The sequence below is a fragment of the Acinonyx jubatus genome, chromosome A2 (assembly GCF_027475565.1).
Source record: "Acinonyx jubatus isolate Ajub_Pintada_27869175 chromosome A2, VMU_Ajub_asm_v1.0, whole genome shotgun sequence".
NCBI lineage: Eukaryota > Metazoa > Chordata > Mammalia > Carnivora > Felidae > Acinonyx > Acinonyx jubatus.
The window spans coordinates 131,923,263-131,949,940 of record NC_069383.1 but is presented as its reverse complement, the minus strand read 5'-3'; the positions used below and the strand labels follow the sequence as shown (position 1 = coordinate 131,949,940).

Genomic DNA, 26,678 nt, shown 5'->3' with positions numbered 1-26,678 from the left:
ATGAGGAACCTTTACTGTAACACAAAGAATACATCTCCTAAAAGACAACTAGATTCGTAGTGCGCAGAAAAGACACTTGACAGAACACTGAAAAGAGCGTCAACTTTAAGCCGAGCAGCGCTAGGTGGCAGAGGAGAGTCGACCAGGCGTCCAGGCTCTCCAGAACGCTCCGGCTGGAGCTGCTTTCCAGCTTTCAAAGAGAAGCCTTTAGGCTGGCTTGAGTTCCAACAGCGGCCTCTTCTCTAGGGGAAAACCGCTCTGAGCTAAATAGAACTCTTTGGAACGTTCACCACAATTTATTGGAGTGGCTGGATTACGCCCGCGTTGAAGGGACCTACCTGGACAGCCGTGTTCTCCTGTCTAGCAGATCACCTTCACGATGCAACCCCACATCAATAAGAGAAAGACGCAGAGGGGGCGGCCGGGGACTCCTCTCGCCCACAAAGCAGGAGCTGAATTACTACCAAAGCTGAATCTTGGGAGGAAGTGCTGAGATGGGGCCTGCTTCTTGGCATGCTACCGGCTGAAACTGGTTTAGGTTGAAACCTCCCTAAAAGGCTTGATTGGAAGGTCCACAGAGGGGAGGCACGCGGGAACAGGTGTGTGCTTGCATGCGTGGCTCTCATCATCGTTTGATGGTGTTTACAAAACTGGGAGAAGACGTTCTTCTAGGAATCCAGCCTTGGGAGCCACCCAACCCTCTAAGTCTCATTTACTTTGTTTCAAAAGGAAGATAATAACAGTGCCTATTTAAAGGTTGTTGTGAGGTGTAAATGAGATGGGTGGTCCATGAAAAGTGCTTTGTAAATAAAGTCCTCAGTAAACGGTAGCTATCCATATTGCCACCCTCAAACAAGACAAGCAATGGGAAGGGTTTATAAAACAAAGAACAGCCATCATTATTATCCTCGTTGTTATTACCACTCTCCTTATGCTCTGTTTCTCTCTGTTCCTGCCAAACCGGGTGACTTGGTAGTACCCTATAATTCCTCTCCTCTCTCGTGTCTAGACCAGAATTCACAGCTCTTGGTATGGAGTTACATAAAAGTGATAATACTGAAATCTGTCTCTGCTGTTAACCAGCTACGGAACTTTGGGCGACTGGTCTCATCTCTCTGAGCCTCAGTTTCCCCACCAGAAAAACAAGGATAGTAATAGGCCTTTCCTCCATAGGTTACCTATGAGAATGAGACACCATACTGTCTGATGCAGGGTGACAGTTCACCAGATGCTAGCTCCTTCTAGCAGTATTATTACTATTCATTTGCCTTGCCATACTACCCACACCTAAAACTTAATTCCTTTAAGGCTCAGTTTTAACATCTCCTCCATTCATCCACATACTCTCTCAGGTGACCTACATTCTGTGTCTCTTTGATACTCTGGGGACTTAAGTACCAAAAGGTTTAGCTCCTGGTATCAAGAGATCCTACCATGGGAGCAAAAACAAGTCAGATGTACAATGTTCTTAGTGAAATGAAGAATGTGAAGCGGCCAAAGAAACGTTTATTTTAAAGACGGTGTTAATTTCACCTAGGAAGACGGTAGGAAAAGAGACTACGTGCACCATCATGATTAGAAGCATGGAGTTTTGTGTTACAGTGCTCTGAGTCCAGTCTCAGCTTCGCCATTTGTTCCCTGGATAACTTGGAGAAGTTATAATATTGTCACTGAGGCTCAGTGTATTCTTCTGTAAAACAGGTATAATCGTAGGACCTATATAATCGTGGGTAAAGTGAAGGTCATACGTGCAAATCTGGTTACAGTGCTATAAAAGTTTCAATATAGGTTCGTTCATATTAGCAGTAATCATATCAACATAAGTAATACCATCATCAAGTCTTAGTGATGGAAACACTAAATGTGCTTCTCGAATTAAAGAGCGGTATTTGAATACAAGGCTGGGGAAAGGCAATGAGGCAAGAAGAAAAACTTGGAAGGGAGAAAGAAGGGGAAGTTTGGAGGAACCAGAAAGTAGTTCACGTTGGCCTCATTAAGCACGAAATGTGTACTTAGAGGAACTCTCTGTCCTGGGTTGCCTGGGGCTGATGAGTTCACCAGAGAAGCAGTTACTTTCAATACTAAAACTGGGTAACTTCTGGGAAAATTGGGGTGAGTTGATCACTCTACACTTAGAGGATTGTAGCCCGGCAAACAAGGGTCTTGAAGGACATGTGAAGGGGTTTAGGCTCTATTTATACGAAACAGGGAACATGTGAAAGTTCTTCAGTAAGGGAGTAACTGATCATAAGTGCAGAAGCCTGTGCCAGGCAGCCCGCACAAGGAAGACTCGGTCCCTCTTTTCTTCCAGATCAGTTTGCTCCTCCCTGCTCTTCTCATAGGATTTTATTTGTCCTCTAGCAATTAATCACATGTTGTCTGTGTTACATATTTGTGTGTGTCCTCATACTCTTACAATATACTTTACTTGCTACCAGGATTGAGTATTTATTATTTTCTCCTCATGCTACCCTATACATAATATAAGCACAATATGCATTGAATTAAGTTGATTAAAATCGATGATTCTCTGCAATACAATATTAATTGACATTTGCTATTCGTCTCAGTTCAAAATCGAACATCAGTTTTCTGTGCCCCTAGTAATGATTCTTCATGGGACATAAAGTCAGTCTATTAAAATACTGACCAGCAAATATACACGCAAAATAATTTTCTGTGAAATGTAAGGGAGTATTCTCCCCCTCCCATTAAAATTTAAAAAAATTTTTTTTTACATTTTATTTATTTTTGAGAGAGAGAGGGCACAAGTTGGGGAGGGGCAAAGAGAGAGGGAGACACAGAATCTGAAACAGGCTCCAGGCTCTGAGCTGTCAGCACAGAGCCTGATGCGGGGCTCGAACTCACAAACCACGAGATTGTGACCTGAGCCGAAGTCGGACGCTTAACCGACTGAGCCACCCGGACGCCCCTCCCATTAAAATTTTAAATTGAAGACATTTTTCTTATTCATTCATTCATTCATTCATTCACTCAACCAGCAAATGTAGCTTGGTAGTACTATGTGTTTGTTCCTGTCCTGGAACCCAAGATACAGGTAAAAAATTGAGGTTCCCCACCATATGTGGTGGCCAGTCAAATTCCTGTAAGGCAGAGCACCAGGGTAGAGTTGCCATGCAAAGTTCAAGTTAGCTTAAAGTCATCCTCAAATGCTTAAATATCCCCCTTAGAAAAGTATGTTTTAAGTACTACCAACATTTAAGTACAAATCAACAAATGAAGTTAAAAGCATTTGTTCCTATGCATCAGTGACTTTGGAGAAAACCAAGATATATTAGCTAGTGGGAAAATATAGCATGGTGGCTTTACGGCAGGTGTTCTAGGGTCAGAAAGACATGGGTTCCGATCTCAGCTGAATATCTCATTTCCTTACCTTGACTACCTTTACTGGCGAAACAGGGGCTTCTTTGTAGCCATTTCGTTCACTCAGGTATTCATGTATTCAATCACAGAGTTTATAATCATTGCGCTGACCAAGCTTTGAAATTATGTGATTCTTGATCAATTTGGGGTTTCTGGGTAGGTTGGGTTGGGTTCCTGGCAGGCAGACTCTGAGTGGAGGTAAGCATTTGGGAACTTTATGAAGGAATGACATCAGGATCAAGACCTAAAGGGGAAGGGAAGGGTTCAGTCCCAACAAAGGTACCAGTTGACCCCACAGGATGCTCTTTTAGGACATCCAATGTTCGGGCTTTAAGATCCCTGTTTTAACCAGTTCTTGGAGGGAAGTTGCCTGGTCTTGAGTAGGGGCAGCTCTTTTCAGATGAGGCACTCTCCCAAGAGACACTGAGAGGCCTCTCAGCCCATTTCACTGCCAGCAAGTGGGTGAATAAGGTCCTAAAGGGGGGGGGACTCGGCAGCATAACACCCCATCCGCTACATAATTGTCAAGATTGCAGATGTTGTACATAGAGTGAAAGTTTATATTTTAAGTGACAACTTCAAAATTATATACATGATTACCTTACCGTGTACATTTCCTATTGCTCCCATTTTGCCACCTTTAGCTAATTCTTCATTTCTCATCTTCTTAATGGTGTCTGTCTTGTAGCATTCTGGTGAAGATTAAAAATCATATAATGTATGTAAGGTGCTTTGCAAACTTCCTGGCACTCAGCAAATGTCTGGTATGTGTTAGCTGTTTTTATTAAGAGAAGGTCTAGGAATACAGAAGGACTCAGTAATAAGTGAAAAAAAGGAAACTATGTCAGAATTCTAAAACTTACAGACTGACTTAAAGCACTGAGCCTGTCACTGGCAAAGTTTACATTATGGTATTTGACTAGTGGGTGTCTCAGTCTGGTTTTATGTCAACATTAAATAAAGGTTTGGGTTTCGGCACCTCGTGGGAAGTCTCAGCTAGACTGTTAACATTCTTCGGTCCCTCTTATGAGTAGGGAATTTGAGAATGTTAGAACTGCACTCTGTCCGTTTGGGAAATGAACAAGTAAACAGTGATGACAAGGGAAGGATACAAACAAGATATAATAAAGGATCTAAGTTCAAGATACAGGGTATTTATCTCCCAACTAGGTTGTCACATGAACCAAATTTTTAATATTGATAATCTCGCTTGAATCCTTAGAACATGAGTTCTCTTAGGCAGACACTGAATTTCTGTAATTGCTTTTTAATTTACTGAACATAGTATCAGCATTAATGGACAGATGAGAATGTTCCTCTTGCCTGTCTTACTAAGGAGAATGATTATTTGTTCAATATGTTTCATGTACCTATTTGTAAAAGTAGATCCAAAACAGGCTTCCTACTGTTGCCCTGCTCCCTTCCCCACCCCTAAAATAGGGTTCAAACACTTTTTGGGGGATGAGGAATCCTATTCTGATTTTGTCTCATTTTTTCTGTTTTGTTTTCACCTCCACCAATACCTAGTGGAATTCAGTGTGCACTCAATAAAATTTTGTGGAATGAGAGGTGCCTGGCTGGGTCAGTTGTTAGAGCATGTGACTCTTAATCTCAGGGTTAGGTGTACAGTCTAATTTAAAAAATTAGTCTTGGGGGGGCTCAGTCGGTTAAGTGTCAGACTTCAGCTCCAGTCATGATCTCAGTGTTGGTGAGTTCGAGCCCCATATCCAGCTCCTTGCTGTCAGCACAAAGCCAGCTTCAGATCCTCTGTCCCCTCTGTCTCTCTACCCCTTCCCTGCTCTCTCTCTCTCTCAAAAATAAATAAACATTAAAAAAATTTTCAAAATGTATTGAATGAAAGAACGAATGAATTTCAGAGCTGGAAAAGACATTAGAGATAATAGAGTCCTCATTTTAAAAATGGACAGAGGCATATTCAGGAGTGTACGTGGCTGTCTGAGTCAGAGCAAGGACCCAGCTCTCACAACGCCCCACACCCCCCCGCTCCCAAGCAAGACTCTTACTACCATAGCACACTGCACCTTCTGTGCTCTAAAAACCCATGTAAGTCTGCTCAGAGCATTGCTTGTCAGTCATTCTTACTCAGGGCATTCATTTCTTGAGATATTTGCTTCTCTAAAACTAGACATAAAACAAAGTATGCCTTCCTCATTATAGCCCTTCACATAATGTTAACACACCCCAGGTACCTTCACACTTTTTTTTTCTTTCACATATTTGTGAAATTTCCTTTTATTTGTAGGATCTGCCAGATGCCTTCTTTAATCAATCCTCATCATTCTGAGGTTTCTCTTATCTAATTTATTCCACAAATTTGGAGTAGGTCTAGATCATACATCAGACACAGAAATAAGGATGGAAGCAGGATTGAAAGGTGTAAATCTGTAACAAATGTATTATAAAAACTATATAGTCATCATCAAAAGAGAAAAATGTTTTTTGAAAATCGTCCATGATCTCATCCCCCCTAACATAACAAAGATAATTGCATTCTGGTGAATTTCTTCATATTTTTTTCTTTGTTTTGAAGATTTTTAAAAAATGTTTATTTATTTTTGAGAGAGAGAGAAAGTGAGGAGTGGGGAAGAGAGAGGGAGACACAGAATCTGAAGCAGGCTCCAGGTTATGAGCTGTCAGCCCAGAGCCCAATGCGGGACTTGAACTCACAAACCATGAGATCATGACCTGAGCTGAAGTTGGATGCTTAACCAACTGAGCCACCCAGGTGCCCCTTGTTTTGTTTTGTTTTGTTTTGTTTTGTTTTGTTTGCCATAATTTCCCATAGGTATAAATCAGAGTGCACTGATATCTATAACTTCTACCTGTTCACTCAATGTTATATCATTAGTATATCCATGTTTTAACGTAGCCTTTATGACTACAATTTTCATTGATTGTGTAATGTTCCCTTTAATACATACATCACAACTGTTGGGGAGGAAGAATTTCCTCTGTCTTTCAATGTCCTTCCAGCTGAACTTAGAATCACATTGACATGAGAAAGATTAATAGGAGAAAATCAAATTTAATAGTGGATGTATGGGGATCCACATAGACAAGGAAATTCCAAAGACAGTGAGGCAACATAATGCTTATATGCACTAAGAGAGGGTTATAGGTCAGAGGATACACAAGACACAAAGGCCATTAGCCGGAAGGTGTGAGGAGGTGTTTGGAAAACAGGTTGCTCTCTTACACAGATAAGTTTATTAAGTAAAGAGGAATCTCTCTAAATAGCTCTCTGTTAATATGTCTCTCTCCCTGAGTGGGAGGTAAAGAGCTTTTCCTAAGTCTGCTGGGTTTGATTGTTTTATTCAAATTATTCAAAATAATGTTCCTGCCAAAGTGGCTCATCTTGGGGCACCCTGCCCTTGGCCTTTACATAACTGATCTCTTTCCCTAAAGGTGGACCTGAATGCTTTTTCCAATCATTTGATATTATAAATCAAGTAGGGATGAGTATTTTGGGTCACATAGCTTTTTCTATGTTTTGCTTTGTTCCCTTAGGACAAATTCCCAAAGTAGAATTACTGACTCCAAGAGAATGGACATTTTTATAACTCTTCAAGCATATATTGCCAAGTCCCCGGGTGGAAGGAGAGGATGTTGAATTTAATTAAATTAAGTAAGGGGCAGCAGCTGAAGATTCCTGTGATCAGTATTTCCAGGCAGCCAATTAGGACTCCAATAGTATGAACAGAGACGGTTGTTTTGAGCTTTTCAGCCCAGCCTATAGAGACTCATGAGAACTGTGTTGGGTCACAATTATTTCTTAGAAATATGCATTTGAAATTCTAGATGAACCTCAGTGTTGACTTTCCTTAGTCCTGTTTTTAATCTGTGACAATTGTCTAATAAGGAAACAGGAAAAGAAGGCTTTTTAGATTAACACGTTTTCATGTCATTCCTTCTAATCAGGTTAAAAAGGTTCCAAAGCTGAGACTTAAAGAGAGAGTATTAGCTCAGACATTCCTGTAACATTCAATCACGTGGTCAGAAGCCACTATGGCTTAGGAAGAGGCCCCTGGTCAAATAGGATCCTCAGGGGCCCTGATATACCTCTCAAGGCACATAGCAGTGAGTTTGAAGGTTTGTTCTGTGCCCTTAAGTGGTTACGCTGAGGTGAAACCCTTAGAAACACATTGCATTAGTCAGGAAAACACATCTGGTTGTTTGAATCAGTAGAAAGGGACCCCCAGCTATTCTTTAACTACACACCTAATGATTGAGTAAATAGACACTCTCTTACTGGCATGCTTATTCCTCAAAGCAAAGAAGACTTTATCAAGTCCCAGAGAGTGACTACACATAGATGAAGAATTAGTAAGACTTCTAGCATTTGTGCATGCTTCATAGTTTCACGGATATTTTCACACAAGTAACCTTCACAAGAGCCTTGAGAGTTTAATGCTTTTATCCTTCCCATTTTCCAGATGAAACAGTGAAGGCTCAAAAGCATCCATGATTTTCCTTCAATCATGAGGCCTGCAAGACACTAAATCATGACTAAAATTCCTGTCTCTGAGGCTAAATCCTGTAGGTGTATTGCCTCCATCACCACAAACACCAATCACAGAAATATATTAGGTGAATGTCAAAAATCCTGGCGCCATTTCAAAGAAAACTTCTGAGCATGAGAATTACAACCGATGGAAATAACAAAAATTTGGGTCAGAACATTCTCAGAGCCAAAGGCAGCAGAGAAAACTGGGGCAGCAAAATAACGTACTTCTCAATCACAGGTGCAGCTATCACTGAGGCCAAAGACGACATGGGGCTCAGACGACTTCATGCCCTAAAATACCTATACCTTTTCCATTCAAACAGCTTTTCCCCATGCCTAATTTCTAATTATCCGGAAGACTGAGATGATACACTTGACCTCACAAGCCAAGATTTCATAATTGCATGCATTTTGTGCTCTCTTTAAATCACCTGTGTGTCCTTTGTAATGCTCTTATAATTTTATGAGATCCCTATTGATTATTTGAGCCAGTCTTCATTCTAATCTGCCAACAAATCTGGATTATTACCCACATGAGGAAACTGAAGTCTGGACGGTTGTGACTTGCTCAAGACCCTGTATTCAGTCAAGGTAGAAGACAGAGGAAAAGAGTGGGCTTCCTACAGGTAAGGTGCTTTCTCCACCATAATTGAGGGAGAACCAACTTTTTCCTCTTTCTATCGTCCTTTCCAGACAATAAAACAGAAATTCCAGCTAATTGGAAAGGTTGAAACTACCAGCTTTTCAATACTTCTCATGAGAAAGAAATCAATGAGATGACAAAAACTGCCATCCACAATCTGTATTTTTCTGCTAAGAGACACTGATGAGTTCAACATTGCTCTGTTTCTGTGGCTTCACTCTCTCCGACTCCCTGAGCTTTTAAGACACAGCTCTCTCTTCTCCACATTTGAGGGAAAGCATTCAGAATTCCCTTTTGGTCATCTGTCCATTTTATGTTCTCTGATCAGGAGTGGCCAGGTAGAAAGCTGGTACCCTGTTCCTGTCTGCTTTCTATGCCAAATCTCAGTGTGTTTAGGATCCAGAGGGAGGGGAAGGTATGAAATAACTGCCTTCCTTAGGAACGTTAACAATGTCCAAATATTTACTTCCTATATATTTTGACCAACTTAATTCTTAGTTACATCTAATAGAGGCTCTCTTAACAAACCTCCACTTAGCAACTTGCCAGATCAACTAATGCTCTCTAATCCAGGGTTTCTCAACCTCAGCACTATTGACATTTGGAGCCAGATAATTCTTTGTTGTGAAAGGCTGTTCTGAGCATGGTAGGACATTTACCAGCATTCCTGGCCTCCACCTACTAGATGCCAGTACCACTCCCTAAGTAGGGATAGCCAAACATGTTTCCAGACATTGCTAAATGTCTCATGAAGGGCAAAATCACCTCTGGCCAAGAAGCACTGCTCTAAACCATCAGTGACACAGAATGCCTGATAAGCAGGGCCTGCTGAGCCCTCCAGGTTAGAAGGTTCCCCTCTAAGATGCCCATGTCCTCCCCATCCCAGTAGTTGGTCTGTAGACTTAGCAAGTTTCAGTTTTATATTTCAAATATATTTATGTCAGTTGCACTGTTGTGATTTTATTTCACATAAATAGCACAGAATCCAATGAAATATGAGATCAAAATAAGAGACCTTTTATTTCTATTCTAAGTTGAATGATCAGAAAAGCCTCCATATGACAGAAACAAATTATATTTCTTCACCGTATCCCTTTTCTCCAGGATATACAACTAAACAGTTCCCAGCTTCCCCTGCAGTTAGGGGGAATCCATGTGATTGAGTATTTGCCAGTAGAAGGTGGGCAAAAACCATGCACACCATTTCTAAGTCTGGCACTTAAAACTCCACTTGCTCTCTCATACTGCACCTGCGAAGAATCAAGAAGAGGTCTCTGATGTCCTAACGTACAGGCTGGCAAACTTCTTTTGCACAGGGCCAGATTGTAAACATTTTCAGGTTCACATATTCTATTCTATGCTAGGCTATACTATGCTATGCTGTGCTATGCTATGCTATTCTATGCTATTCTATGCTATTCTATGCTATTCTATCCTGTCCTATCCTATCCTATCCTATCCTATCCTATCCTATCCTATCCTATCCTATCCTATCTTATCCTATCCTATCCTATCCTATCCTATCCTATTTATTTAGAACAAGTGAGGGGTGCAGAGAGAGAGGAGAACAGAGGATCCCAAGCGGGCTCTGTACTGACAGCAAAAGAGCCTGATGCGGGGCTCGAACTCGCAAACTGCAAGATCATGACCTGAGCTGAAGTTGGATGCTTAATTGACTAGCCACCTAGGTGCCCCATATATTCTTTTTTTTTTTTTTTTAACAATCCTTTAAAACTGTAGAAACTGTGCTTAGCTTATAGACTGTACAAAACCCACAATAGTCTGGATTTGGCTTATGGGTAGTCAAAAAAAAAAATCCAGTCAAATTAGGTATAGCCAAAACAACTGTAAAATATTACAGGGGACCATAAAAGCCTAGAATGATTCTGCATATAGTTGTTTCAAATCTCTTTAAGTTCTTATTCTACTTTAAAGAAATTGAAAAAGGAAACCATAGGCTTTGCCTTACAGATACTGTGTAAGGAAGAAAAATAGTGCAGATTCCAACTAAGAGACTCAATCCAAGGTGAGGCTCTGGTCTCACACGAGAAGACTGGTGAAAAGGAGGTTTATGCTTTGAATTCAAATTAAAGTTTAAACTCTGTATCACATTTGTATGACTCTCTATTTTAATAGACTTTTATTCAAGTATGAAGGCTTCTTTTTTAACTCTCTTTTGTGTGAAAACAGACTGAGAGGAGATGAGAGGAAAGCCTCAAAAGAAAGAGGACAGTACCACAATAGTGACGCCTCTGTTCTGGGTCTTGGCTTGCACATCAGCTCTCCCAGGAATTTATGATAATACAATTGTGGCAATGTTCTACATGCAGAAATGTTAGACTCTCTAAATGTTTGCTATACAAAGGTGTACAAAAAGAGCAGTCAGTATATTTAATATAAATGGACATGGGCCAGGAGTGAGAATAAGCTTAAGAACATTCAAGAAAAAAAAAAAAAAAAGCCAGTCATCATTCACATGAATGCGTCTACCTATTCTAATATACCTTAAGTTAAAACACAGCCATTCATCGCATGGAAACCCTACACAGACTGGCTTTCAGATTTACAAAGTACTAACTATTTGGCTAATAGCATCCTCTCTTTTCTGCAATTCCTATCAGCTATCACAACAAAGTGTTTCCAGTTGTCAGCGTGGGCTGCCATAATAAGAGGCCATGCCTGGCTCAAAAAACAGAAACTTCTTTTCCCTCAGTTCTGGAGCCTGGTAAGTCCAAGATCAAGGGGACAATATGGATGGGTTTTGGTGAGAGCTTTCTTCCTGTCTTAGATGTGAGGAAACAATCCAGAATGGGAAAACAGAGTTGTATGAAGGGGGAAAAAAAAGCATCAAAATATGATAAGTATGTAGGAATGTAAACAAACTTTGACCGTATAAAGCAGTAATGGTAATGTGGGGTTTAAATTATGCCAAATAAAATTCCTGCACAGTGCCATCTGTATCAATAAGGAGATAAATGGAATTAAAATGTTTCTAAGGACCTTACCTTTTCTGGAATAAGGAAACAAGATTAACAGTAGACCATTATAAATCAATGATGTATCTTATCTGTGTTATAATAACTAAGATTATTACTGAAGAAAAGGAATAGTGCTTATAACTTCCAAACAAAGGGAGAAAATGGAATGATAAAAAATTCTTTATCAATTAAAAAAAGAATAGAACACACAGGCTGGGAAAGAAATCTGAGGCACATACAATAATGTTAAGATTTAAATTAAATACACAGTAATTACATTAAATCTAGAACTAAATGTTCTATTTCAAAATTTTCAGACTTGATTATAAAATACGTGCTATTTATATTAAAATAGATGCCAACTTTAAGGATACAGTAAGGTTGAAAATAAAAGGAGAAAAAGTTAGACTGTGTAAACACCAATAAAAAAGCTGTTTGACTATATTAATATCAGAAAAAATAGACTTTAGGATGAAAGGTGTTATTAAAATAAGGACTGTCAGTTGGTAATGGAAAAAGTTGAATTTTCTAGAAAGATAAAATAATTCTTAATTAGTATGTACTCCAAAATATGGCCAAAAGGCCTATCAGTCAAATTTATTTAAAATGTATTTATTTATTTTTATAAGTTTATTTATTTTGAGAGAGAGAGAGAGGGAGAGAGACCACAAGCAGATGAGAGGCAGAGAGAAGGAGAGACAGAATCTCAAGCAGGCTCTGGGCCATCAGCACAGAGCCTGATGTGGGGTTTGAACCCATGAACCGCAAGATCATGACCTGAGTTGAGACCAAGAGTCAGATGCTTAACTGACTGACCCACCCAGTCGCCCCTATTTAAAATGTATTATATATCATATATCTGTATAATTAACGTATATATTTCTAAAGGACAAAACATGGAGATTATTTGGTGACAAACTATGCCAAAATAGGAGAGGATATTTAGTGTTTTATTCCTAGCTTTAATCCATGTCTTAACCTACTGAATCTATTTGATTAATTTGTGTGGCAAGTAAAAACACAACATTTTATTTTTTACTTTTTGTTAGTTAACATATAGTGCAATATTGGTTTCAGAAGTAGAATTCAGTGTTTCATCACTTATATACAACACCCAATACTCATCACAAGTGCCCTTCTTAATCCCCATCACCCATGTAGCCCATCTCCCTCCATCATCCCTCAGTTTGTTCTCTATTGTTAAGTCTCTTGTGGTTTGTTTCCCTTTATTCTCTCCCCACCCTTGTCATATGTTCAGCTGTTTTGTTTCTTAAATTCAACGAGTGAAATCACATGATATTTGTCTTTCTGTGATTGACCAATTTCTCTTAGCATAATATATTCTGGCGCCATCCACATTGTTGCAAATGGCAAGATTTCATTTTTTTTTTGAAGGCTGAGTAATATTCTATTGTATATGTGTACCAAATCTTATCCTTTTGTCAGTCGATGGACATTTGGGCTCTCTCTGTAGTTTGCCTATTGTTGATAATGTTGCTATAAACATTGGGTGCATGTACCCCTTCAAATTTGTATTTTTTGTATCCTTTGGGTAACTACCCTAATAGTACAATTGTTGGATTGTAGGGTAGTTCTAATTTTAGTTTCTGAGGAACCTCCATACTGTTCTCCAGAGTGGCTGCACCAGTTTGCATTCCCACCAGCAGTGTAAGAGGGTTCCCCTTTTTCCGCAACCTCACCAACACCTCTTGTTTTCTTGTGTTGTTCATTTTAGCCATTCTGACGGTGTGAGGCGGTATCTCAGTGTGGTTTTGATTTGTATTTCCCTGATGATGAGTGATGTGGAGCATCTTTTCGTGTGTCGGTTGGCCATCTGGATGTCTTCTTTGTAAAAGTGTGTATTCATGACTTCTGCCCATTTCTTAACTGGGTTGTTACTTTTTTGGGTGTTGAATTTGATAAGTTCTTTACAGATTTTGGATACTAACCCATTATCTGATATGCCGTTTGCAAATACCTTCTCCCATTCCATAAGCTGCCTTTTAGTTTTGTTGATTGTTTCCTTCACTGTGAAGAAGCTTTTTATCTTGATGAAGTCCCAATAAGTTCACGTTTGCTTTCATTTCCCTTGCCTTCGGTGACGGCAATGTGTCTAGTAAGAAGCTGCTGCAGCCGAGATCAGAAAGGTTGCTGCCTATGTTCTCCTCTAGATTTCGATGGTTTCCTGTCTCACATTTAGGTCTTTCGTCCATTTCGAATTTATTGTTGTATCATATTTCATTCCTTAATCTACCCACCCATTTCACACCATTATTCACCATCTTGGGGCAGGGACAAGCTCAAAGGCATCTTCAGAGTTGTAAGGAAGGTTGAAATTGGGTTGAAAGTATAGAAGCAAAGGGCAGGCTGCCCCAAGATGGGCCACTTTGGCATGGAGATTATGCCAAGCTGAAACCAACCAAGGCCCAAAAGACTCAAGCAGAAACTTTGACTTCCCTCCCCTACTAACAACTGACTAAAAGAATTTTGATAGAGGACCTGTTCCAGGAAGAAAGCTATTGCCATAGATAACTGCATTATAATATAAACTAGATATGATAGGGAAGAAGTCAGCAAATCCTCTTTAATCAACATTCTTTCTATGCCCTATTATTCCTGAGTGACTCAGCAAACATTTGTTTACCAAACATTTAATCTTTTTCATCTTCTTGTGAATTGCATTCCTTCCCTTTGAAGTCCCAGGCCCCTACCCCTTTCTCCTTTGTTCAGGATGATGTGTATTCCTTATTTTCCGTGATTATCTGGAGTTTCAAGTCTGTGTGGATTCCCTGTGTGTACAAAATTCAATTTGATTTTCTCCTGTTAATCTGTCTCATGTCAGAAATTTGTCTCAAATATCAGCTAGAAGAGTCTTAAAGTGTTAAGAGTAAAATTCTTCCTCCCCAACAGAAGCTATATTATAAATACCTTCCCTTGTTTAGTGTGATTTAAAACAACATGAAACCTACTGGAATCATAAGCTGAGACTCTTATAGTAATTAAGATAATTTCTTAAGAAATCATTTAAGTGGGGGTACCTGGGCGGCTCACTGATTGTCTAACTCTTATTTCAGTTCACATCATGATCTCATGGTTTCGGGAGTTCGAACCCCACATTGAGCTCTGCACTGACTGTGTGTGTGCCTCCTTGAGATTCTCTCTCGATCTCCCTCTCTCTCTCTGCCCGTCCCGTCTCTCTCTCTCTCAAAATAAATAAATAAACTTAAAAAAAAAAAAAAGAAATCATGTAGGTTTTCCTGTTAGTTTTGAGAGACATTTATTGCTATTTCCATTGTACTTTTTTCCTCTAGAACAAGAAATAGTCATAGACATGGCAGTTTTTAGAATAACACCAAGATATTGAGTCTTCTTAGGAGATTGGCATATAATGTTATTCTTTCTGTGTAACCAGACTGATGTTTTTCTCGAGTAAAAATGTTAAAATATACCGTGGTTTGATGTTAGTTTATATTGTAATTTCACTTATCACCGGTCATCTCAGTAACATAGCAAATGATTTAAAACATAAAGCCGTTTCCACCTTTCTGTACTAGCTAATGTACAAACACGTATATGTGTAATATTCTATGCAAGTACCTCACTCCCCCAATTAGTATGATAGTTTTAGTTTTAACTTTATTATTGAAGTTTGTAGAACATTAATTCACATTAACAACATATGTTCTCTTTTGAATAATTATAAGTTTATGTGATCCCTTATACTTTAACAGAAATTCTTTTGGTTTCTCTTTGTGCCTCTACATGGCAGGGAGATAGGGCTCCACCCTATCATGGCAGTCCCATGATATCACCTAAAACTACCTTCCAAAGACCCCATTTCCAAATACCTTCACAGCTGGGTGCATTAAAAAGGAGATAACGGGGTGGCACCCAACTGGCTCAGTCAATAGAACATGTGACTCTTGATCTCCACATCAAGAGTTTGAGCCTCACACTGGGGTAGAGTTTACTTACGAAAAAAAGAGACAACAACAGGACCAAAATGGAATCACTTGTCAGGCCCACCTCAGCAAACTGAATTGAGTATCTAACCTAATTGCACTTCCTACCTTCTCCAGGAATATAATCTCAACTGGTCAGTCTGGAACTTCTTGGTCAGCCTGAGTGAAGTCATCTCCTGATGGACTGATTTTGTCCCCCAAAAGAAAGGACCTTGCCTGAAATAGTCTTTTTTGTTTTTTGTTTTGTTTTGTTTTGTTTATGTGTCCCTTGTCCTAAGCCCTATCTGCCTTTTAAAACCTTTTCTGTAGCTCTTTTTTGCTCCTTTCTATTTGCTAGATGGGATGCTGCCTGAGACATGAATCATTCATTAAAGCCAATTAGATTTAAAATTTATTCAGCTGAATTTTTGTTATATAACAGGAGTTAGGCCTTCAACATAGAAATTCCGAGGGACACAATTCAGTCCATAGAATCATTCAGCAAGGAGATATTCAAGGTACAACCCACTACAATAAACTGTCAGACCTTGTAAGCGCTGAGTGCTAATTAAGCACTTTTTATCTCAGTACAATCTGTAGCTACTTAGCGAAGCAACTTAGGGCCCAGTGCTGATGAATCAAAGTCAACTCAGACTGAATCATGCTAAAAAAGCTTACCTTTATTTTTGCCTGAGTATGCCTTCTTGTTGGTAAGGAAAGGAACCAGTTGACATTATGTGGCTAAATCTGGAATCCTCCACCATCACTGTTGAAAATACACCCTGGGGAGAGAAGCATCATCAATATGATTTAACAAAGATTTGAATAGTGTGTTCCATCATATCCTAATATTATTATTTCGACCGCATTTTCTCTAAGGAAGAAACTAAGACAATTTTTAATGTTATCTCATTTTAAGATTTCAAGTTTACATCATAAAAGCCCTTCCTTTCTGCTACCTTACACATCTGGGGGTTTTGTTTATTTATTTCTACTTTTTTTTACTTGAAAAATTTAAACCTGCAAAAGCAGTACAATGAATCCAGTAAACTCTTCATTTCAGTTTATCAAAAAGATAACATGTTGCCAAATTTGCTTTATTCCTGGGTGTGTGTAAACTTTTATACTTAGGATTTGTGCCAAAACATTTGAGAACAAGTTGCAGGAATTATGGACCCATCACTCCTAAAGACTTGAGCCTATATTCTGTTTGACCAAATACATTTACTTAATAAACATAACCCAGAGAATAAAAGGGAAAAAATGGTTGGTATTCACCAAGGACAGATATGAAAGGGGCCATTTTTTTTTATGAAGAATTTGCATAACAACTGAATTTCCCTTGTGACTTCAGGAAACTTGTAAATAAAAGAATTCCAAAGTGGGTTTAGGCCTGCTCCTTTAACCTGTTGTAGTCTGAGTAATGAGGAAAGTATTTGGATTTGGATTTGTGCTACAAGCTTCAACCCCCTGAGGAGACAGTGAGCTAACACAGGTGGAAAAGTTAGCAATTTATTGATTTGGTACATTCCAAACATAGTTTGGAGACCCCAAACTGGGATCATTCTTGTAAATGATTGTATTGGCTTCCTCTCAGCCATCAGGATTAACATGCTGCTGGGCCAGGGTTTGCCTTTTGATTCACAGATTAACAGCCCACAAATATCCTTTTGCCAAGCACCACATCATGCCTCTGGAACCAGTCATCTGCAAGCCTCAGGCTTGAGGCTCAGACCAGAAAACAAAATTCGCTGTCTGGGAACTAACTTTAAACCCAAATTCAAACACAAGTTGACTTTGGAAGGTTAAAATTCCCTCAGTGTAGTTTACTTATAGCTCCCAGTCTTTAGGTATAAAGAATTCATTCCACAGGCCTCTCTTGCTTCTGCATTCATTTGTGTCTGTAAAAAGTTGTCTCACAAACTCAATTAGTACCCCTGAGCTTTAGCACACCCCCTTTCCTTGGTCACTCCCTATTGTCCATCGTTTCTTGACTGCTCCTATCATGGTGGACTGTTCCTAGAGAAAGGTGACCCTGTCAAGGTCTTACCATAACCTGATATAAAGCTTATTATCCATGGTAAGCATCTCATTAACTCATGCCACTTTTTTTTCCTCTCACTGGGACTAAACTTTGCTCTAATTAAGTTGGCATACATGTTTGTGGTACTGTTTTGAAAAGCAATGCTTTAAATTTGAATTTCAAAGTCTTTTTGGGGAAAAAAATGGAAAATATAGTCAACTCTCATGTGGATCTCAAAACGGATGTACCAGATGTGCACTTCTGAATAAAAGTACCATACCTGAACATGAAATGTATGATGGTAGAGCATGATTAAGTTATGGGGGTGATGGGGAGTTCGTGGGGTCCAGGGCTGACGGCCAAGAAAGAATTCTTGAAGACATCTTTGGTGCAAAAAGATGATTTCATTGAAGCATGGGGACAGGATCCATGGGCAGGAAGTGCTGCATGGGGTCGTGACAGGCAACTCACTATATACCCTCAGGTTGGGAAGGGGTCAGGGATAGAATAAGTCTCCATAGAATTTTGGAAGCAAGGTTTCCAGGACCCTGAGGGGCTAGCTGTTGCTAGGGAAATACCATTTATTACCATTTAATAAAACCTCAGTCATAAGACCCTTCCGATGCATATCAGGGGGCCATAAGCTTGGAGTATGATTGCCAGCATGTGTCTTGGGGCAGTTGAGATAAAGGACGTTGACTTATAGGATCATCAAGGTTGGGATAATGTTAAACTAAGCTAAGGTTCTCTTTTGCCCCTAGCAAAATGTCATTATCGAGGCAGCTGAGTCCTAGAGGGAGGTCAATCTGCTGGTTTCAAGGACTTGTGGATGGGCTGTAGGCAGTAAGTTTGCCTTAGTTTCCCACATTACCTTGGCAAGCACTTAAACTCCTTTCCTTTGTTCTTGGGTAGCCAGGAGTGTCTGAGGACTATCACACATATTCCACCTTGGTGGTGGGGGTTGGGGGTGGGGTGCAGCCTGTATGTTGCCCTCAGCTTGCCCCAAGCTCCCTCATCAGAGCACACGTGGGCTTCTGGTTACTTCTGTCTAGTAAGGTCTCAACTACAGATATTTGACAGGCCTAATACTCATTTCAGTGGACGTAGAAGTGTGTGTGAGAAAGTCTGAAAATTATAAACCAGAGTTTTTCAGCCTCAGCACCTTAGACATTTGGGGCCAGATAGTTTCTTTTTTGTGTGGGGAGCTTTGCTGTGAGTTGTAGGATACTTAGCAACCTCCCTGGCTCCTCTGCAACATTTTAATATGTGAAAACCAAAAATATCCTCTGGGGGAAAATTCACCCTGGTGGAGGACCCCTGCAATAGACAGTTGGCTTTGGTTTCTTTTTCCCATGTGATTGGTGGAAAATAATTGTAGCAACTGTTGGTTTGTTTTAAAGTCATGTGTGTATGCTACAGGTTCTCTTCCTAATTGCCAGGTCACCGAGAGTGGGTACTAGGTGTTATTTACTCCTGCATCACTAAAAGTGTCTAGCACAATCCTTACACGGTATGTTTGTCATTGACGTTGGTCTCTGGCCTTGCTGCTTCTGAGAACAGTAGAATTGGACTTCCCATCCCATATGCTGGTGCAGTTAAGAGTGGCCACATGACTCTTCTGGCCAATGAAATGGGAAGAGAAGTGATACATGTCTTTCTAGGTGAAAACTTTAAAACCTGGGTGCACAATTTACCACATACTTTTGTTAGGAAGGGAGAATTTCCTCTGCCCTTCAAGGTCCTTCTAGTTGGACCAAGAATCAAATTGAGGTGAGGCAGATAAACAGGAGAAAGTCAAATTTGATGGTGTTTGTATGGGGAATCCACACACACGTGAAATTCCAAAGACAGTGAGGCAACATGATGCTTATATGAGGTAAGAGAGGGGTAGATGTTTGAGGATACAAAGGGGACAAAGACCATTAGCAGGAAGATGAGAGGCGATGTTCAGAAAACAAAGCTTTCCCTGTTATGTAGCTAAATTTCTTAGGTAAAGGGGAATCTTTGTTAATAGGTTTCGTCCTGGTACAAACCGCCATTGAGTGGGAGGTAAAGAGCTTTTCTGAATCTGCCAGGTTTTGATTTCTTTTAACTCAAAATAACATTCATACCAAAGCGGCCCATCTTGGGGCAGCCTGCCTTTGGCACCAACATTTTCTTTCTGGCACAGTGACCATGAACATTTGCAATGGTGGCTGCTCCATCAGTTTGGGTCTCTGAGTAACTGCAATGAGCAGAATGTCTGCTTGCCTGTGTTGGACATTAGCAAGACTCAATCCCATACTTTATCCTTACATATACGTGCTAGTTTTAATATCACAGACATTTGCATTCAGAACGCCTATGGGGGTGGTTTGATTCCTCTTCCCTTACCTTTAGAAAGGCTAGAGATCACTAATGATGAGCCTATGACACAGTATTGAGGTAGGAAAATACAGTAAAACCTTGCATCAGGAGTAATTTGTTCTGCAAGTGTTCTGCAAGATGAGCAAACATTTCTAATAAATTTTAACTTGATAAATGAGCCATGTCTTGCAATAGAAGTTGTAGGTGATATGGAACGTCACATGATCACAGCTGAGCCAATGGTTCCTCTCTCTATTTCCCTATGCAGGATTGTGGGTGCTTGACTCCCATGCTTGGATGCTCGGTATCAAACCACAGTGTTTGGCAGATATCAGTCATTTTTCAGAATGTTGGAAGTGTATTTTCTGTCACTTCAAAGCACCTATAGACAGTCCTTTGCTTTTCCATGTAAGAGTAAGCTTCACTTCCATACAAGGGAAGCTTTGCTTCATTCTAGGTCAGGCTGCCAGCAGATATAGAGCTCTTCTTTGGCTGCCTTATTGCCAGTTACATTAAATACAGTATATGCTAAGAGTTTATCACACATCTGTGTGAGCATATACGATGGCCCCAATGCAGAAAAAGATTCCATCGAGCCAAGAGAGAGCAGTGGTTCCATAAGTGATAGTGAAAGTTATCCTACACAATAACCTACCTCTCTCGTCTTCCTCACACAAGCCACGAAGGTTTTCAAAGGCAAGTGCAGGTTAATTTATTTTTTTATATTGTGTATTTTCTTTATTATTTTGTATGACATTACAGTATTATAGCCACTTTTATATGAATATTGTCAGGTTGTGGAACAACTCATCTGAGTTTCCATTATTTCTTATGGGGAAATTCGCTTCGATATACGAGTGCTTGGGATTACAAACATGTTTCCGGAACGAATTATGCTCACAAACCAGGCTTTTACTGTAGCTGCATCCCAGGTTCCTGCTCAGGTTTATCTATGAGTAAGCTGCAAACGGGTTAATATGCCATGAAAAATAAAAATTAATTTGTCATTATCTGCAATGATTATATATATATACATATTTAACCATTTAATTTAATTATTTAGTGGTTCTCAACATGGGACAACTTTCCCCATAAGGGACATTTGAGAATCTCTGGGGACATTTTTGGTTGACACATCTTTGTGAGAGGCGTTACTGGCATCTGATGGGTAGGGGCCAGGGGTGTTGGTGTTGCTAAGTATCTGATAATGCACAGAACACCCACCATGACAAAGAGTTATCTGGCTGCAAATGTCAGTAATGCAGAGATTCAGAAACCCTGTGATACAACAACCAGAAATAAAAATTAAATATCCCTGAAATTACTGCGGTACACCAACACATTTGCTTTATAAATATTGATAGTTTGGGGGATTAAAGTACAATTAACTCCTTATCCTCTGTGTTTTCTCTGCTGTGTTTAATGTACTCCTTTCCTGTTTCTGATGCCGACTCTGCCCAAATTTCATTTCCTGTGTCTACCTGCTGAAGACTACTGCCCTCTGATATTCCCTCCCATTTGGCTTTTTTGTGATTCTGTAAGCTTCAGAGAAAAAAAAAAATTCAGATCATGACTGAGGTTAGAGCCAATCAACAATTGTTGTTTAGTTCCATTCATTCCATTTGGATTATAAGCTCATCTTCAAGCAGGGAAGGGTGTTGAAGTCTCACATTTGACTGTGGCCTTGACTCTCACACAGATTCTAAGCTTAAGTATTATCAAATAACTCAAGGGTCCAGTATGGTAATTCCATTCAGTTTCCAGTCTTGTAAAATAATTCAATCTTGCAGTAGAATGGTGAAAAATCGTCAAGTTAATAAATATTAATGATTAATCATATTTATACATATTTAAGCATTTTATTTAATTATTTAGTGGAAAGATAAAAAATACTAAGTTATTATACCTTTAAATCTATCAGTTCAGTCTGACAAAGTCAAATTACTTTAACAGTGTGACTATTGCCCCTGTGACTTTAAATTTTTTTTCCATTTCTTGGGGCATGAAAGTATCTCAAACCTACACCAATAGTACTGTCCATTTGATAAATACTCGCAGATACTATTTGACTATGATTTGATACAGACCAAGACCTGTTTAAAGGAGAAAAAAATTCTACAACATCTCATTTTCAATACTCTGTCTTATTCCTAGGGAACTTTATATACTGTAATCAAAACAGAGTTGGCTTTAGAGCCAAAGATCTCTGTCTGAGTATGGACAAATTATTTAAGTTCTCCACTCATTAGTCTCTTCATTTGTAACACTGTTCTTACACTATTTAATTAAAACATGAAATTCAGTGAAATAATGTAGGTGACACATAGCCATGAACTTCTTATCCTTGTTCAAGCCCTGAATTAAGCCCTATCAATACTAAAGTATGGATGAATTAATGCTTTACCTTGTGTGTCAAGCCAAGATAAAGCAAATGGGTAAGAACATACTCTATCCCTTTTGTGAATAACTCTGTGGTATATCCTCCTTTGGTGCCTAGCTGAAATCCCACACCAGCTGGACAAAATCTCATCAATTTTCTGAAAGGCTTCTTTTATTCCAACTAGGGCTGCCCTCAGTCCTCATTTTTTTAGTCGAGTTTTATGTGAAAATGTGAATTTTCATGTTTTATCTCAATGGATAAAATGTATATGTATATGGATAAAATCATATACATATATATTCCTATATATACCTTATATCACACACACACACACACACACACACACACACACACACACCTTAGTCGAGTTAGGCTGCTGTAACAGAATACCATACATTAGGTGGCTTATAAGCAGTAGAAATTTCTCATAGTTCTGGAGTCTGGGAAATCTAAGATCAAGGCTATGGCAGGTTTTGTTTCTAGCGAGGTTCCTATCCTGTTCGTGGAATTATTGTCTTCTCTACCTGCCCTCACAGGGTGGAAACCCTCTGGGGTCTCTTTTATAAGGGCACTAATCCCATTCATGAGAGCTCCACCCTCTTTACCTAAATCACCTCCCACAGGGCCCTCCCCCATTGTTTTTGATTTCAGGAATATTACTTACACAGTGCCTGCCCAGAATGCAGATTGGGGAATGGTAATAAATATCTTGGGAGAATTGCGTGTGCCTGCCACTAGTTTTACAGTCTTTTGTTTTTCATATATATGCTAAATTTCAAATACTTAAAAGACAAATCAGTGTGTTTTAATATCCCTCTGTATGGTCAAATTCAGTGATTCACAAAAGGCAGTCTTCTAGTTAATATCATGTTGAATCCTCACATCACTTCAAGGGAATTAAAATTGAAATATAGGGTGCTTAGCTGTCTCAGTGTGAAAAGCATGCAACTTTTGATCTCGCTCATGAGTTTGAGTCCCGTGTTGGGTGTAGAGATGACTTAAAAATAAATTTAAAACATTAAAATACAACAAAGGCCAGTAGTGTACAATCAATAAACCTGATGTTAATATCTCTTTAGAGTTTTGAACTGAAAAGAAACAAAATCATATGAAAAGCGTCAGGCTTTAGACATTACAAAAAAACCACTTTTTTCAGTATTAAATTTATATGCAAACAATAGCTTTTGTTGCTTCATTTATAGCATTAATTCAGGGGCACCTAGGTGGTTCGGTGAGCTGAGCACATGATTCTTGATTTGGGCTCAGGTCATGATCCCAGGATCATGGGACCAAGCCCCGAGTTGGACTCCATGCTGAGCGTAGAACCTGTTTAAGATTCTCTCTCTCCCCCTCTGCCCTTCTCCCTGGCTTGTGCTCTCTCTATATATATATAAAAACTAAAAAAGTAAATACAAATATAAAGCATTAATTCAGCCAACATAAAAGTTGTTAGCAAGTACAAATGTCACATTTTGCTATAGTTATAGCCTGAGAAGGATACATACAGAAGGATGTCATTTGTTAAAAGGTAGCAGTCACAGGTATTCTCTCTTTACTTTCATTTTATATTACTCTGGTCAATTTCACAGCCTCAACCAGTACTGAACAGGGAAATTGGAAAACAGCAGAATCGATTTGCAGGGTGATGTCCTATTTTCGTTTATACCTTCTGCATCAGGGCTGCTATCATTCTTGTGTTGTGTGGTATTATTATCAACAGTAGCCTGGGCACAGCTGATAATTTCTGAAAGTCATTCTCTTAAAGTAGAAGCATTAAAAAAAAAAAGAAACAAAACAAGGCAACTGTGCAATTTTCTCATTTTCCAAATTTGCTGCTTTCCTAATACTTCATCTTTGCTAGAGTTTTAACGTAAGGACTTTTTTCTCAAACAACCATGATTATAGCAAACTTCTTTCCTTTTGGTTCCTAGATAATTAAGTATTAAAATAATAAAGCTCTAAGTGTCTCATTTGAACTAAATATAGGTCGCTCAAGTATCTGGTTTGCTTTTTCAATTTCCATCCTTACTCAATTTTACTTTAAATTATAAATATATGAGACAATGCTTCACAGGAAAATATAGTACTTAAGGCTTTAACAAAGCTGGCTTACTTTTGGGGCTGCCTTTCTAGATTGGCAGTAAGTTCTTATAAAATTACAAATTAGAGCTATTTGAAAACAAAGCTGTAGACTTTGGCTGTTTAGTATCAACCCTGAAACAAAATCTCCTTTGTATTCTTAAAGATCATTGAGAATGAGTAATGTGGGACTACTGGCTCAATTTTTACATCCCCCTATTTCTTCGTCTTCTTCTTTTTTTTAATGCATTTCTAATGATGATGAAATCTTTACTATATAATGCCATCTGCCCAGTAGAATGGAGACTATTTACAGTGTCATATAAACGGCAACCTTGCAATTGTAAATGTTCACTTTTTCTCCTATTTATATTTAGATTGGCCTTTGTTCTTTGTATCCTGCCACCTAGAAATTCAGAAATTTTTGTGGGTCAAAGAATCAAAAGCTTTCTTTGAATCAATTAAGCTGTATTGCCAAGTCTATTTGTTAATTAGGTGAGAATTAAATGAAAAAGAAAACTGGCCAAATTTCTTAAGGCTTAGATAGTTTATGAGGACAAAAACAAAACATAAGAAAATTAATATTTTAGGGGCGCCTGGGTGGCTGAGTTGGTTAAATGTCTGACTCTTCATTTCTGCTCAGGTCATGAGCTCACAATTTGTGAGTTCAAGCCCCGTGTGGGTTCTGTGCAGACAGTGCTGAGCCTGCTTGGGGTTCTCTCTCTCCCTTTCTGCCTCTCCCTGTTTATGTGCAAGTGTGCACTCTCTCAAAAAATAAATAAAGATACTTCAAAAAATAATGCATTAAAAAAAAGGAAATCAATATTTTAACATATTTGAAAAGGTTGCCAGATAAAATGCAGAACACCCAATTAATTTTGAATTTTCGGTAACAAATATTTTACTTATGTTGTAAATATTGCGTGTCCTCTATTTTTATTTGCTAAATCCCTAAGGATTGATGCCAGTTTTGTCTTAATACTTTCAATACGGTGAGTGAAACCTCCAGTATTTTCATAAGTCACAAAGCAACAGCACTGAGATCATAATAAAATGGAAATGTAAAGTTCTGAGTATCAAGTTTAAATCAATTTTATCCATGCAGAGCTGTGCAGACAGGGTATACAGGGTACAGTCAGGGTGTAGACATAGTGTAGACATCAATGTTTGTGTATCCCAGCCCCAAGGAAATGACAATTCTTGTTAACTTGCATGGGATTATAGTATTTCGAGCTCTAAATTTTTCAGCAGAGCTAGAACTGGATTGTTTTTCATCATTCTCTTTCTTTCTCAGTCACAACTTAAGTTCCAAATCCTTTATCAAGAAGCTCAACTCTTTGATCTTTTCAGTGTTAGAAAAGCTATGCGCACAGAATATCTATATCTCTACTAAGAATTCCTTCCCATTCACTCATGATACTTCCTTATGTTTCAAAGGTCTACAAATAGCATTTCCAATGTGAGGTCACCTGTGCCTTACATTTGTTTTTAAAACATTAAGAATCTATCATGTGCCAGGCACCCTGTTAGACGCTAGAAACACAAGACAAGTAAACCAAAACGTGTCAACTGTAAAATTTCTGCTTTCTTTCCAAAGGCCTGTAGGCTATGGTGTAGATGGAATAGTAGTTGTAATTCACATGGTACAGGTGAATAGCTAAGTGCCCCAGATTTAAAAGGTCTTATCTAAGTTCACATATTTAGTAAGGGAAGAGCCAGGGCTTCAGTAATGATCCCTGGCTCAGGCTCAGGGCACCCTCCAATATTTCTTCAAAGGAAATCTCAGACCATTCAGTATCTTAACTTCTCCATTTCCCAGGAGCAAAAAGGAAAGCATCCTGAATCTCTCTAGACTTTTCACGCCCTCTTAAAAGTGGAACAGGTGTTCTCTGGGTGTTGGAGAAAAGCAAGGCATGAGTGGGAGTTAAAGATCCTGAGCAGCCGTTGTAACCAGACCAATTAATCTGTAGAAACCAGAGCACTCGGCCAAGGCGATGCTATTTCAATTGGGTGTCACAGGTGACTCATCAGAGATGGCTTGCTTTGGGGCCTCCTGATATTTTACTTCAGGGTGGAGTGTCAGATTTCCTTCGCATTTTTGGACAACAGCCCTCTTGTCCATTTCCAAATTTTTCTGGTTTCACAGCCCTCAGGCAGAGCCCGCTCTCAGACCGGAAGCTAGTCACTGGCGAGAGGTTTAGGGAATGAAGAAAAAAGGTGAAAAAAAAAAAAAAAGAGCTGGGGCCTGGAGAGGGGCCTAAAATGGGGGAAATTTGCACTTCAAGAGCTTTCCTTACCCCAACCCCTCAGAATGACAGCTCTCCTCAGCCAGAAGACTACCTCTCCCGGCAGGCTCTGCACGCCCCACAGACACAGGCT

The 26,678-nt window shown here is 39.2% G+C and overlaps 1 long non-coding RNA gene across 1 annotated transcript in view; it reads right to left on the bottom strand.

Moving 5' to 3' along the window:
- Positions 1-3,860: 3,860 nt before the first annotated feature.
- LOC113593593 (uncharacterized) overlaps positions 3,861-26,678 on the bottom strand; it is a 191,454-nt gene continuing 168,636 nt past the window's right edge. The window contains exons 3-4 of the long non-coding RNA XR_003413876.2: positions 16,150-16,253; positions 3,861-4,076 (exon numbers count right to left, since the gene is read on the bottom strand). This is a non-coding gene — a long non-coding RNA (uncharacterized LOC113593593). The remainder of the gene's footprint in view (positions 4,077-16,149; positions 16,254-26,678) is intronic.